Here is a 13,929-nt window from a genome sequence, read left to right as displayed (position 1 = left end):
GGGGCCTTCGATCATACTTCACTCAAATCGAAAAGCTGCCGATCGCGGCCATTTGGATCGAAGGCAACTTCGTCGGTATCAGGCTCTAAGGTACCTACTATTCCGCCTTTGTACGGTATTGGTTCCGTCCTTCCGATACAAGCTGTGGTCTCATCTGAAATGATAATTTGCATACAAGATTCTCCGCCGCCATTGGTGGATATTCTTGCCGATGACGAAAAAGCCAAAGGCAAAATGACCGAGCAGAGGGTAGCCGGTCATGAGGGTTACGAAATACTCGCTCCGGGCATATTGGGTTTTGAGCATTTGTCTATCCCCGTAGTCGATCGTTTCGGGGTTAATTCCAGCCCAAGGTTGGAGAAGCGGTTTCCTGCCCTAGTTTCGACCCGAATTGGAAGAGGTTAATAACCTTTAAGGTGTCGGCCGACATGAACATCTTTGTCGGGGCCGGTCGGGGTGGCCAGCTATTTATACCCTCTGGTATCCCAGGAGGACCGTCGAAAAATGGACGAAGTCAGCGAATCATGCCTTTTTAACGAGGCCTAGCAGGCATTGAACCGGGTAAGTTTTGTTCTTGTGTTCCTTTCATTTAGTTTTAACTTCACGTCTCATTTTATAATCGTTCCTCTTTCTCTCTTAGGCCTCCGTGCTTAATCATGCACGCTTTCACCGGCTTAGGCATGAAGTGGCCGACTCAAAGAGGAACTTAAAAGCAAAAGTCAAGAGGTGGACGAGCTCATGAATCTATATGAGCAAAAATTGCGGTACATCTCGTCTCTCCCTGACATTTCTGTCCTGAAGTCGGACTTAGCGATGGCTCAAAACGAGGCTGCTGAGGCTAAGCGGGAGCACAATCAGCTGGCAGAGAAGGTAAGGGCTTTCGAAACTTTCAATAAATCTTTAATGTTTGATGCTAATGCTCTTCCTTCTCAGGCCCGGGCTTATGTTAGCCAGATCGATCAACTTCGGGTAGAGCTGGATGGGATCAAACCCGAGTTTAATGCTCTCCATGAAACGACCATCGGTGCTGTGGCCGAACGTGATGTTCTCCGGGAGCAACTTCGGGCGTCGGTGGAACAAATGAATGGCCTTAGCTCATCACTTTGCGGCCGAAGCGGAATGGGATCGATTGAACCAAGGTCATCACCGATCCGCAACCGAGCACGGAAAGGCACTCGACCGGATCTCGAGTTACGACGATATGTTAGAGCAATACAAGGCGATGTGATCTGCCGCCGAAAAGGCCGTGTCTTCTAGGCCGAGTACGGCGGTGCTTATCCCGAAGGAAAACCTTCGAAGAAGTTCAAGCCACTAGTGTGGACTTATCAGATCTGATCAAGGAAGCCAAGAAGCTTAAAGCGGAAGCAAAGGCTGCGTTTGACCCCGAGGATTCGGATATCGATCTCGAGTCAGTCGATGAAGAGGCCGAGGGGTCGGATGAAGATTAGGTTCTGGGACTTGTGTCCCTTCTTTTGTTTTTACACCTTCGTTTTGAGGCCACTATTCCGAGCCTTTGTAAATCTACGTTATATATGAATGAATCAAAATTTGTATTTGATATTTGCAAAGTACTCCACGTTTCAATGTTTGCTCGGTTTATGCCTTCATAATAATTTGCCATATTGTTTCGGCCAGGATAAACTTCAAACGGCAACGGCTCGTGATTGGGTTTTAGTCCGTGTTGACGTTAGTCATTGCTTTATTCATAATTTGCAAGACAAACCCGATTACGACATTTTTGCGTATTTAGACCGTGGTCTTTAACCATTTTAGGTTGCAGCTTTCGAGCTTGCATATGTTTTTTAGACCGTAGTCTTTGACTGTTTACGTTATAGTTTAGACCGTACTCTTTAACTACGACATAGTTTTTCGGTATTTGGCAACATTGGATCCTTTTGATCGAAGTAAGTTTTTTAATTGAAAAATCGGCCAGAGATGCATTCGCAATTGTTTCCATGGCGAGAACAAACTAAGTGGATACGATTCAATCGATCGTTTGGTCCTTACATCTGATCCTATCGTTCAGGCCTTGGCTTTTACATAGTTATCACTTAACTCATGGTAACTCATGGTCTAATAGTCCCCTAGTATTTGAGTCCGAAGTATGAGGTCTCGGGTACTATTAACCCGCTATGTGCAGTCCCCGATCTCCGATCGTTGATCGGTATGTTTTAGATGTGTAGCACGCTGTTCGGCGCTGCCTCATTAAAAACTTTACCGAAAACCCACTTCGGGACAAAACGGTCGAAGGGAAAAAGAGTGCGACATCTTTCGATACCCCAAGTTACAAGACTTTCAAGTATCATTGTCTTGTTTCGTTGTCTCTGCCATCCCTGCATGGTTAGATCGAGAGAGAAGAAAGCAAAAGAAAAGTTATTCGTACCTTTAATTGTCCGTCTTCATTCTCGAGCTGATAAGAACCTTTTTCGGTTATTCCAGTGACTCGGTACGGTCCTTCCCAATTCGGGGCTAGTTTTAAAAGCTCGTGAGGGTTCTTCGTATGAAGTGTGACCTTCCTCAGTACCAAGTCCCCAATCTGAAAATGTCTGAGGTTGGTCCTCCGATTATAACACCTTTACATCCTCTGTTTTTATGCAGCTATCCGGATATGAGCAGCTTCCCTTCTCTCGTCCACGAGATCCAGATTGACGGACATTGCTTCATAATTCGAGTTTTCAGTAGAATAACGGAATCTTAAGCTTGGCTCACCAACCTCGACGGGTATCAGGGCCTCGGCTCCATATACAAGGGAAAATGGAGTCTCCCCGGTGCTTGATCTTCCGTTGTGCGACGGCCCATAAAACCTCGGGCAGAACCTCCTTCCATCGGTCTTCCAGGGAACCTGTAGGTCTCTCTTAAATTTTGCAATATGGTTTTATTGGTAGACCGGCCTACGACCCTTCGCTCGGATGATATGGGGTTGATAAGATTTTCTTGATTTGTATTCTTCAAAAAACTTTGCCGACCTTGCTACCTATGGAATCGTCTTGCTTATCAAGCAATCTCCGTGGTACCTTTAATCGACGATTATATGGTCGTAAATGAAATCAATGACCCTCTTTTTCCACCGACTTTCTCGAGTGCAGTAGCCGACCCATTTAGAGAAATAATCGGTCATACGTAAAATAAATTGCGTCTTACACGGGGCCCACGACAAAGGTCTCATATCCGTACCCATTTCATGAATAGCCATGGGGAGAGGATCGGATGGAGTACTTCCCCGGGTTGATGTATTGACGGGGCGTGCCTTTGGCATTCATTACATTTTCGAACGAAGGTTTTGGCATCCTCCTCTATCTCGTTCCAAAGAGTATCCTTTGCTGCGATCAACATGGACAATGAATTGGCTCGAATGGTTTCCCCATGTTGCCTGTGAACTTCCCCTCGAAAACATAATCGGTTTCCCTTGGTTCTAGGCATCTCGCTAAGGGGCGTGGAATGACCTTGGGTACAATCGCCCATCGACCAAACAAAATCTACGCCTTGGTTGGAGGGCCCAACGATTTCTTGGCATCGGATTTGTTGCTTTCTGGTAGCAGAGATAGTCATGTATTTTTTCCTCCAATCACTGAAGCCGGTCGAGTTTATCTCGGCGTAAGCGGCTCATATGTTGCTTTTGTCCTGTGCCACGTACCTCCGGAGGCGAACCCTTCGATTTGACCGAGGATCCCGGATTTGCTGTGTGGCATCCGCTTCTATTATTTTGATCGCGGGGTACGTGTTCCAAAGTCCGCTCGCTCGAATCCGGCGAAGGACAACTCCCAACTTCTCCTGATATCTTCGCATTCTGTCATCTTTGATTTCGAAGGTTCCATTCGTTTGGTTGACCACCAAGAGAGAATAGTACCTGGCCTCTATGATCACGGCTCCCAAGCTTTTAGCCGATCTAAACTTCCGCAATCATAGCCTATACTCGGCTTCGTTGTTAGTTAAATCGGCGGACCTAATAGATTGTCTTATTATGTCACCGAGGAAGGTTTGAGGACCATCCTAACCCGGACCCTTTCACATTAGACGCGCCGTATTCCGTGGGGGTCCGGACTCATACTAGTCCACGAGTGACAGCATCTCCTCTTGTCGACCTCGGGGATCATGGCGTGCGAAATCATCATAAAACGCAATATTTGGGATTTGATTGCGGTTCGGGGGTTTTGTATTCAATATCATACCCGCTAACCTCCACGCCCACGTTGCTAGTCAACGAGAGTTCGGGTTTATGCGTAACGTTCCTTAGGGGTACGACGTTACGTACGTATAGGATGACACCGAAAGTAAGGTTTTAATTTTCTAGATGCACTTAATAAAGCCAAATCGAGTTTTTCCGGATGTGGGTTTTTGGTTTCGGCGTCACCAAAGGTTCTACTTACATATAGTAAATCGGTATTGCGTACCTTTCTCTCTCGAACCAGACATCGCTCACCGCCATCTCGACACCGCCGGGTATGTATACAATCGCTCGTTCGCTTTTGGTGTGTGGAGTAGAGGTGGACTTGATAAGCATCTTTTGAGTTCTGCCAAGGCCGTCTGACATTCGGAGGTCCATGCAAAGTTAGTCTTTTTCTTGAGCAACGAGAAGAAACAGTGACTATTGTCCGAGGATCTGGAGATGAATCGGCTCAGGGCAGCTATCCGTCCCGTTAATCTCTGTACCCCTTTAATGTCATTTATCACGGTGATATCTTCGATTGCCTTTATCTTATTCGGGTTAATTTCGATTCCCCGATTTGATACCATGAATCCAAGAAACTTGCCCGATCCGACTCCGAAGGCACATTTTTTCGGGTTCAGCTTCATGTTGTACTTTCTTAATATACTGAAAGTTTCTGCCCGCAAAAAATTTCAAATGGTCCTCCGCTCGCAGGACTTAACGACCATGTCATCTACATAAACTTCCATGGATCTCCCTATTTGGTGTTCAAACATTCGGTTGACTAAACGCTGATAGGTGGCACCGGCATTTTTTAAGCCGAAAGACATTACATTATAACAATATATGCCAAACCTAGTTATAAAGGAGATTTTTTCTCTATCCTCTGGGTCCATTTGTATTTGGTTGTACCCGGAATATGTATCGAGGAAACTCAGCGTGTCGTGACCCGCGGTAGCGTCGATCATGCGATCGATGCTGGGCAAAAAAAATGAATCCTTCGGGCAGGCTTTGTTTAAATATTTATAATCTACGCACATTCTAAACTTATTCCCCTTTTTAGGCACTACTACAACGTTAGCTAACCAATCGGGTATTTTACCTCTCGAATGGACCCTATATTAAGGAGCTTGGCTATAATCGTCCCCGACGAATGTATGTTTCACCTCGGGTTGTGGCCTTCGCTTTTGTTTGACCGAGGGAAAACTTGGATTCAAGCTCAACTTGTGTGTCGTCACGTCCGGTGAAATACTTATCATGTCTAAATGGGATCAAGCAAAGCAATCTGAGTTAATTTTAAGAAACTCAATAAATTCTTTCCTGAGCTCGGGGGTTAACCCCATGCCAGGTATACCTTCTTTTCTGGTAGATGGACGAATAGTGTGACTTGCTCTAGTTCTTCAACGGTGGACTTAGGGCATCGAATCGCCCGGAGCACCACAAAGGTTCTCGGTATTCCAAATTTTAACTCTTCGTCTAGCTTGTCTCCGATTCCGATCTTGAGGATTCGGGATCGGGATGCGCGATTGATTTATTTGGCATTCTTCCTTCATTCCGATCCGGCGCCTTTATAGTCTTACCGCATTCTTCAACGCGAACATTTCTTTTGCGGCTCGCTGTTCACCAATACGGTTTTGATACCTTAAGGTCGAGAATTTCAATACCGATGCATAGTCGAGGGAACCGCTCTTACGAGGTGAATCCACGATCGTCCAAAGAAAGCATTTTATCCCATATCTCCCTCTCTGTCACATAAAATTTCGTCCCATTGCGTAGTTCTGCCATGCGATTGGTATAGCGATCTCACCCTTCGTCGTTTCGCGTACCGTTGAATCCATTGAGGACCGTATGGCCAAGATGATTCGATCTAGCGCCCCCATTGTTTGATGACTCTCCATCGGATGATATTTAGCCGAGCTACACGGATCGATCAAGACACGTTTAATTCTAAACTTATTTTCGAGGACAGATATTACCAGTGCGTCATTATGTGGCTGGGCGATGCCTTCCATGTCCTTGTCATCGAACGTGATGGGGCCATCGGGGTCATCGTTTTGGATACGCTTTTCCCTCATTATGGAAATTTTTGTGCGTTATAACCGCCCAACGGGAACATCGGTTCCTCCCGCTGATCATGTGTATCACTCCGCCGAGGCTCTTCCGTCTTATCCGCTTGTTGGAATCCAGGTTTTTAAAATGGGTTTTTGCTCTTTCCTAGGAATTCTCGAAGATGCCCCAAATTGAACGAACAGCGACCTCATCGGTACATCGACAATCCTCGGTTCGATGGCCGTGAGTATCATGATACTTACAAATAAGACTTTTATCCCGCTTCTCCGAGTCAGATTGGATTGGCCTCGAATGTCTTGTTTCTTTGTTTCGGATAACGGCTACAGCTAAGGTTGCTACATCGACGCAAAAATTGTACTCGGATAACCTTGGAGTTTCTCTGTTTCCCAGAGCTCTATCGCCAACATTTCTGTTTACCAAACCACGGTTATTTTGGCCTCGATCATTCCTTCGATTGTTTCTTCTATCATTCTTGCCCGATTCGCTGTTACGCCCGTTCCCCCTTCGATCGAGCGGGTAAGGCTGGTATCTGTCATATGACGATCTGGAATCTCGATCTATCACTCTCCTTGAGCGATCACCTCCTTTACCGGATGCCGATGATACCGGCCGCCCTCGAAGTCTTATCATCTTCGACCTCGATCTTCGATGACACCAGTTGTGCACGTCGGCCCGAGGTGATTGCCGGTATTCTATCAAGTTTTGTTTTAGTTCCATAGATGTGATCGAGCTCTCCCGGTTGAGCCTTTGGGTGAAATCTTGAACGGCCCAATCGTTAGTAACTGGAGGTAAGTCCATGCGCTCCATTTGAAATCGAGCCACAAACTCGCGAAGGGTCTCGTCATCTCGTTGCTTAACGATGAATCAATCGAGTGCTCGAGCAAGTTATGATACCGAATCATAGCCGCTTTTGACAGAGTTTTCCCGAATTTCTTAAGTAGCACTGATTGCCTTTCGTCATCGGCGAGATCATTGCCCTTAATAGCGCACGTATACGCAGTCACATGCTCATTTAGGTCCGTTGTCCCATTGTATTTTGGGATATCGGGCATGCGAAATCTCTTGGGGATTTTCATCGGTGCCGCACTCGACGGAAACAGCATTTGAACAAACTTTTTCGAATCCGGTCCCTTCAACACTGGCGGAGCCCCCGGAATCTGATCGACCCTCGAATTGTAGTTCTCCACCTTCTTATCGTTCGCCTCTATCTTCTTTTCATCGGACTCCACCCGTTTGTATAATTCTTCGAGCATTCTTATCAATTCGGTACTTTGTCCGAGGTGGTTCTCGTTATCACGTGAGGCATGTCTTTCTTCCGTATCCTGGGTCTGTTCTGATGGGGCAATATCGGGTGCCTGACCCCGATTTTTCAATTGTGCTATGATCTCTTACTGGTCCTGCAACTGAGCCATGGCCATGTCTAACTGGTTTTGGAGCTGTTGCAGCATGACCCCGTTATTCTCGTAGGCCGGTACGTTGCCCACTGATGATCCGACTTGAATAGGATTAACGGGGGGCGCGTTGTTGTTTGGTACGCCCCCGTCGTCATGCTCATGATGGCTTGGTTCCACTTGGAAGTTGACAGAATGGGAATCCGACATTTCCGGTATACCTGAAATCAAACCTTAAAAAACAAGTGTAAAATATCGAGTGTGACCGGAATGTTGTATTGAACCGCCACTGCTATCTAAGGCCCCACGGTGGGCGCCAAACTGTTTAACCTTAAAACGGAGAACAATTAAATTTGTACGTGATGCCAAAGATATGTGGCTAAATTCAATTCAAGATTAAATAGCGAGATATGTCAATAAATGAACGATGAAGCGTATCTAACCAATCGTTAAGTACGTCCGGCTCGGTAGTATAAAAACCGAGGTCGATACCTTTATTACGAACTCTCACGAGGTATAATAAAAGTGAACTTAAGAACATATGGGAACGGATTTAATAAGATTCTTATGATTGCTGATGTAAACTATTTCTCTTCTTGCTCTTGCCAACCTCTTTCATGAATGATAACCTCCTCTTTATATAGTAGAGGAGTTTCAACCCTAGTACAATTCTAAATAAAGCAAGTACATCTGGTGACAGCTGTATTACCGAGATCGACGCTGAAATATCCGGTTGAGGACGGATATTTCGGTCTCCCGCTAATGGCAGTCAATCGCCCTTCCTTTATCGCCTCATCCCAGCCCGAACTCAAAGTCTCGTTCCCGAGGAGACGATCGCACCGTGACCGAGCATAACCATAACAACGGGAAACCGAGCATAAGCATAACCATAACAACGGGAAACCGAGCATACCTGTATCCTCGGTTTTACCCGTATACAATTATGTAAGTGAACGCTTATTTTGAACCAAAAAAAAAAAAAAACTAAATGAACGATAATTATGAACCATAGTGAGTATAAGATTGTGATTAGATAAGTATATGAATTTATTAAGGGATTAGCCAGCTTTTAATGTACGTTCTCTGGAGGATTAAATAAAAGAAGATCATGATGCTACCAACTGCTCTTAAAATGGATAAGATATACATGGATATACTACTAAAATTCTTGGAAATTAATTTAAGAGTCTCATAATTCTTGCTTAAGATTTTGCTGAGGTTAAAATTTCACATAACTATTCATAATCATCACAAAAAACAAAAAATCAAACTTTTAAATATTTTTTAAGAAATATAATTATATGGAATGAAACATGATTCAGCTCAGGAATGATATATTATGTGTGATTAATAATTTTATGGTAGTTTAGGCAAACAACATAAAATAATTTGAAAATTAATAGTCTCGTTCAATATATTAGTAGGAGTGAAAAAAACTTATTTGCATGGAATGCGTTGAATTTCTTAAGCTTTAAAAAATTAACTTCCAGTAACAAACAATAAAGACTTGGGCCCAAAACTTTTGTAACCCAAAAATAAATTTTTGGAACCAAAATAATCCATTAAAAAAAAAAAGAACCAAAATAGGCTTTACGCACAGATTATGTGCGTAAAAGGACCAAAGTGTAGTTTTACACTTAAGTTCTTTTACGTGCAGAATCTGTGCGTAAAAGACCTGAAATAAATCGGGACCTCTTCCTTCTTCCCCTCAAAAAAAAAAAAAAATATCAGCCATTAAAGGTCGCTTTTCGAGGTCCCACGCGATCAAAAACATCGTTTTCTTGTTGATTTTCAACCCAAAAGTCAATATTTTTGGTATATTGAAGTCTAGGAACAAGTTTCTTCGCAATAAAGCGGCGTATAATTCAATTCAAAAACTCAAAATCAAAGCTTCAATCTAGGTATTTTTCTATTACATTATTCACCTAAGCATTACTATTGTATATTATTTGCGAATATGGACAAAAAAAAACTTTTACGCACTTTTTTTGTGCGCAAAAGGGCTGTTTCTGCTCCTTTTTATTTTTTTTAATTTTTTTTTATTTGTTTAATTGTTGTTAATTTGTTAATTGTTTATTTAGTATTTGGTAATTGTTAGACTAGCTAATTATTTATTTAGTTTTTGTTAAGCAAATTGTTTATTTGTTAATAATTTGTTAATTATTTGATTAGTTAGTTAATTTTTTATTTATTAATAATATGCTAATAATTTGTTAATTATTTGATTATTTAGTTAATTGTTTATTTATTAATTATATTCTAATTGTTTTCTAGCTAATTGTTAATTTTTTGATTTGTTAATTATTAATCTTTATATCTTTAATTGTTAATTTATTTATTTGCTAATTAGAAATTGAAAATCCTTAGTTTAGGATTCAATCCTTTGTATAATTTCTCGGTAAAAGATTACATAACTAATGCTACGTATTAGAGATTAATTAAAACAATAATGATTAATTTAAAATGCGTAAAAAATGTACCACTTTAATCCTTACTTCATGTATTAATGATTAATTTAAAATGCCTAAAATATATAGGACACCTCCATGGAGCCGGGGCCCTTCGACAACAGATGTGTACTTTATCTACAACATGAGCATAGGTCCAGTATGTATGGGATGCACCAGTATCCTCTAGTAGAGTGGTCCGTACCCGTTCGGGGAGTCAGCATGGGATATTCTAGAGGCTATTCCCCCACATCCTCGTGTCATAGATATACTACATCGGGGCGGTATCTACCGGTGTATCGAGGTTGGTCGGCTTGTGCATGATAGGGCTCTAGTGACGGCCATAACTAAGCGCTAGCGACCGGAGACCCATACATTTCATCTCCGTACTGGCGAGGCTACCATCATCCTGCAGGATGTTGAGGTGATTTATGGTCTACAGATTGATGGACAGGTATTGTATAGAGTGGAGCCCCCGCATCTATCGTATTCCCAGGAGTTGACTAGGCTCACTGGTTTCATGCCTCATCAGAGGGATATGCGTGGACGGAGTCGATTGTTGCAGTCCTCCCTCCATGCTCACTTGCGCCTCGTAGATCTGCAGGATTCGATTGACGAGGCGACGCGCCCTGCGATGTTGACCGACGTGCTCGCTTATATCTTCTCATCATATTCGGGGGCATCATGTTCCCGAACACGTCGGGTGCGGATATGAGCATGAGGTATCTGCTCTTTATTGAGGATCTAGACCAGCTGGGATGTTACAGTTGGGGCGCCGCTGTCCTGGCTTACATGTACAGAGGATTTGATCGAGCCTCTATGGGCGAGAGGCTTGAGGTCGCTGCATTTAGCCCTCTTCTTCAGGTAATATATTTAAGTGTGTGTAATAAAACACTAAATATATTTTTTCGAAACGACGACTGATAAATAATTTTTTTGATGACTATGACAGATATGGGTGTGAACTAGGTTGATGTTATATCCCGTATTTTTGTACATTGAATTATTCGTAAGCTAATCGAGATAAATCCAAGGACAAGATTATTTTGGGATATGAGACAAGGACCTTTTAATCTCCAATTTTAATAAGTGCACGATTTGCTTGTAAATTTCAATTAGTGTAGAAATATTAGTGGAGATTAGGGATTAATTAACAATGATTAGATTATTAAGTGAGGATTAATGATTAATTAAGTTAATTAGTGTATTAAATGGACCCCACTACAACATGGCCTAATCTGATTGGTCCATGCCATAGTGGGACACTTGTCAACATGGCTGGTTGCATATAAATTCCATGTGATGACTCACTTAACCATAACTTCATCTTCACAAAATTGAATTGGAGAAAAAAAACCACACGGCCATGGCAGCTCTTTGAAGCTCACGGCCAGCCCCTTTCAACACAATTAAATTGCTAATCTTCATCTTGATTTGGAGAAAGAACTATGAACAACCATGTCTGCCAAGCTCTCGGCCAAGTTCTACATTTTGGTAGCAAGAAAATTATAAATTCCTAAGGTGTTCTAGACGTTTAAGGGTGCAACACCTTGCTTTAGTGATCAACAACGTTAAGAGGCCAAGCTTGCTAAGGTAAGGTTTATTCCCTCCTACATGTTCTAGAGATGGTTTGGTCTTTGTACAATTTGGTGGATGTGGAATTTGTGAAAGGAAAGCTTAAGTCATGCTAAAACTTGTATTGATTCATGGGCTGTTTTAGAACTTGTTGTGATATTAAGATAGTTTTCTTGCATATGAGTAGTTGATGTCGTTGTTGTGTTGTTGCTGATATGACTCACAAATTTGGAAAAAAGACGCGTATAAGATATCGTATACGAAGCGTATGTGGTTTGTTTGGTGTATATTCTTAGATGTTCGTGAGGTTATCGGGCATTGTTATATTGTAATTAGGGGCTGTTCTTGTTGAATTGGAGGACTAAGTGTAGTTAAGATTATGTATTGTGTTGTTGTAGTTGATGGGCTGTTTGGGGCATGTTGTTGTTAAGTTATTGATGGGATTTGCTTGTATATGGATAATAGTCACTGATTGTTGTGTTGCTCGATTCGAAAGAAAAGATAAGTTTAAAACGTACCTCTAGTAGTCCGAAAGATTAATTTTGGGTTGTTGTAATTGTTGGACTATTATAAGGTCATTTCGATGAAGTGTTGGGGCTATAGATTATTAGGAGTAACTTGAATATGTCGTAGTCGTTATGTTGACTATTATTGAAATGTTGTAATGTGTGGACTGATTTGGAATGTTGTGCAGGCTGTTTCGGGGTATTCTTGAATCTTGTTTTGGCTAGTTCTTAATATAGTAACTTGGACGTGTGGTTGTTGATGTTGATTTGGTCATTTCATAGTTGGCTTGAATGTGAGGGAAATGAACAATATAGGAGAAATGCCGCCCAATTTTCTGGAAATAAGCTACTAACGTTGAAATACGTTTTAAACCTTTCCGTAGCTTAACCATAGTTCTTAACGTTTAAATATAGGTTGAGATACTTCGGGCAGCGTATACGTATTGTGTCACGGATAAGCGTTAAAGGTATGTAAAGCTATCCTTTCTTTCTTTCTTTTGGCATGATCTATATGAAACAAACAGACGACGAATGTATAAGCTCCTATTCTTAGAGACACTAGGATGGCTAATGTTCTTGATTTCCAGAAGCTATTTCATTATTATGTCTTGATACGTGTCTATGATTCCTGAAGTTCTATTGACATAATCCATAGTGACATTCGAGGGGTACTTGACATAACTGTCGTCTTTGATACTCAAGTGTTAGTTCATTCTACTTATTCTATTGGGTCTCAGATGATGATTTAGTTTGCATATGGTTACTCACTACTCTGCTCGTGCATGCTGTTAATATATCTTTCACCGAGTCCCGGGCCGGGTATGTTTTCGTGCACAGTTTCACCGCATTGTTCACCGAGTTCCTCACTAGAGGACCAGGTACGGTATATATATATATATATGATATGATGATGTGGTGATGGCACCGAGTCCCATGATGGGCTGGGTATGGTATACATGTATACGACTTTATTCACCGAGTCCATAATGGGCCGGGTATAGTATATGATATAGCTATGCATGATTTTCATTTCATAAGGCACAAGTACAGTGGTATCTTGATTGTCATACTTGCCTCCCGTAATCTTTATTTCAGTCATGATCTTCTTTATTGTATGAATCTTTATTGTATTTCATGCTTTATATACTCGACATACCTTATGCGACCCGCTTTCTTCGAGGGGTCGCGTTTCGCCACGCGGTACAGATACTCGTTTTGGTGATCCTCTAGCTTAGGACCTCTGCTCAGCTGTTTTGGAGAGCTCCATTGTTCCGGAGCCTAGACTATTTTGGTACAAATCTTTTGATGTAGACTTATGTTTATCTGGGGGTACGGCGGGGCCCTGTCCCGTCATATTTCACTTTGATAACTCTTAGAGGTCTGTAGACATGTGTGGGTTGTATATAGGTGTTGTTCAGCTGTGTCAATATGGCTTGTCTTGGATGTTCCCGTACATAGTGGCAGCCTTGTCGGCTTGCGTATTGCGTTATCTTTTGGTTCGCTGTGACTCCTCAGGAGATGGGTTTATCATGATATATGGCGTTCTGAAATAATGTCTTGTTTTTGCAAGTTCCATATTGTCCTTAGTTTCAGTCTGACTATATCTAACAGGTTCGTATACGAGTGTCCAGCTTGGGCACTAGTCATGGCCCATGGGGTTGGGTCGTGACAGTTGAGACCTTTTCAGCCCATAGTTGCTCACCCTCCCGATGACTATGTTGCTGAGGATATGCCATACGCGCGGAGATGGTCGCGAGGCCGTACCAGAGGTGTGGAGACGCACCATGTCATTC

The sequence above is a fragment of the Lycium ferocissimum genome, chromosome 7 (assembly GCF_029784015.1).
Source record: "Lycium ferocissimum isolate CSIRO_LF1 chromosome 7, AGI_CSIRO_Lferr_CH_V1, whole genome shotgun sequence".
In the NCBI taxonomy this organism is placed as follows: Eukaryota; Viridiplantae; Streptophyta; class Magnoliopsida; order Solanales; family Solanaceae; genus Lycium; species Lycium ferocissimum.
The sequence above is the reverse complement of the archived record's forward strand: the minus strand, read 5'-3'. Positions refer to the sequence as shown.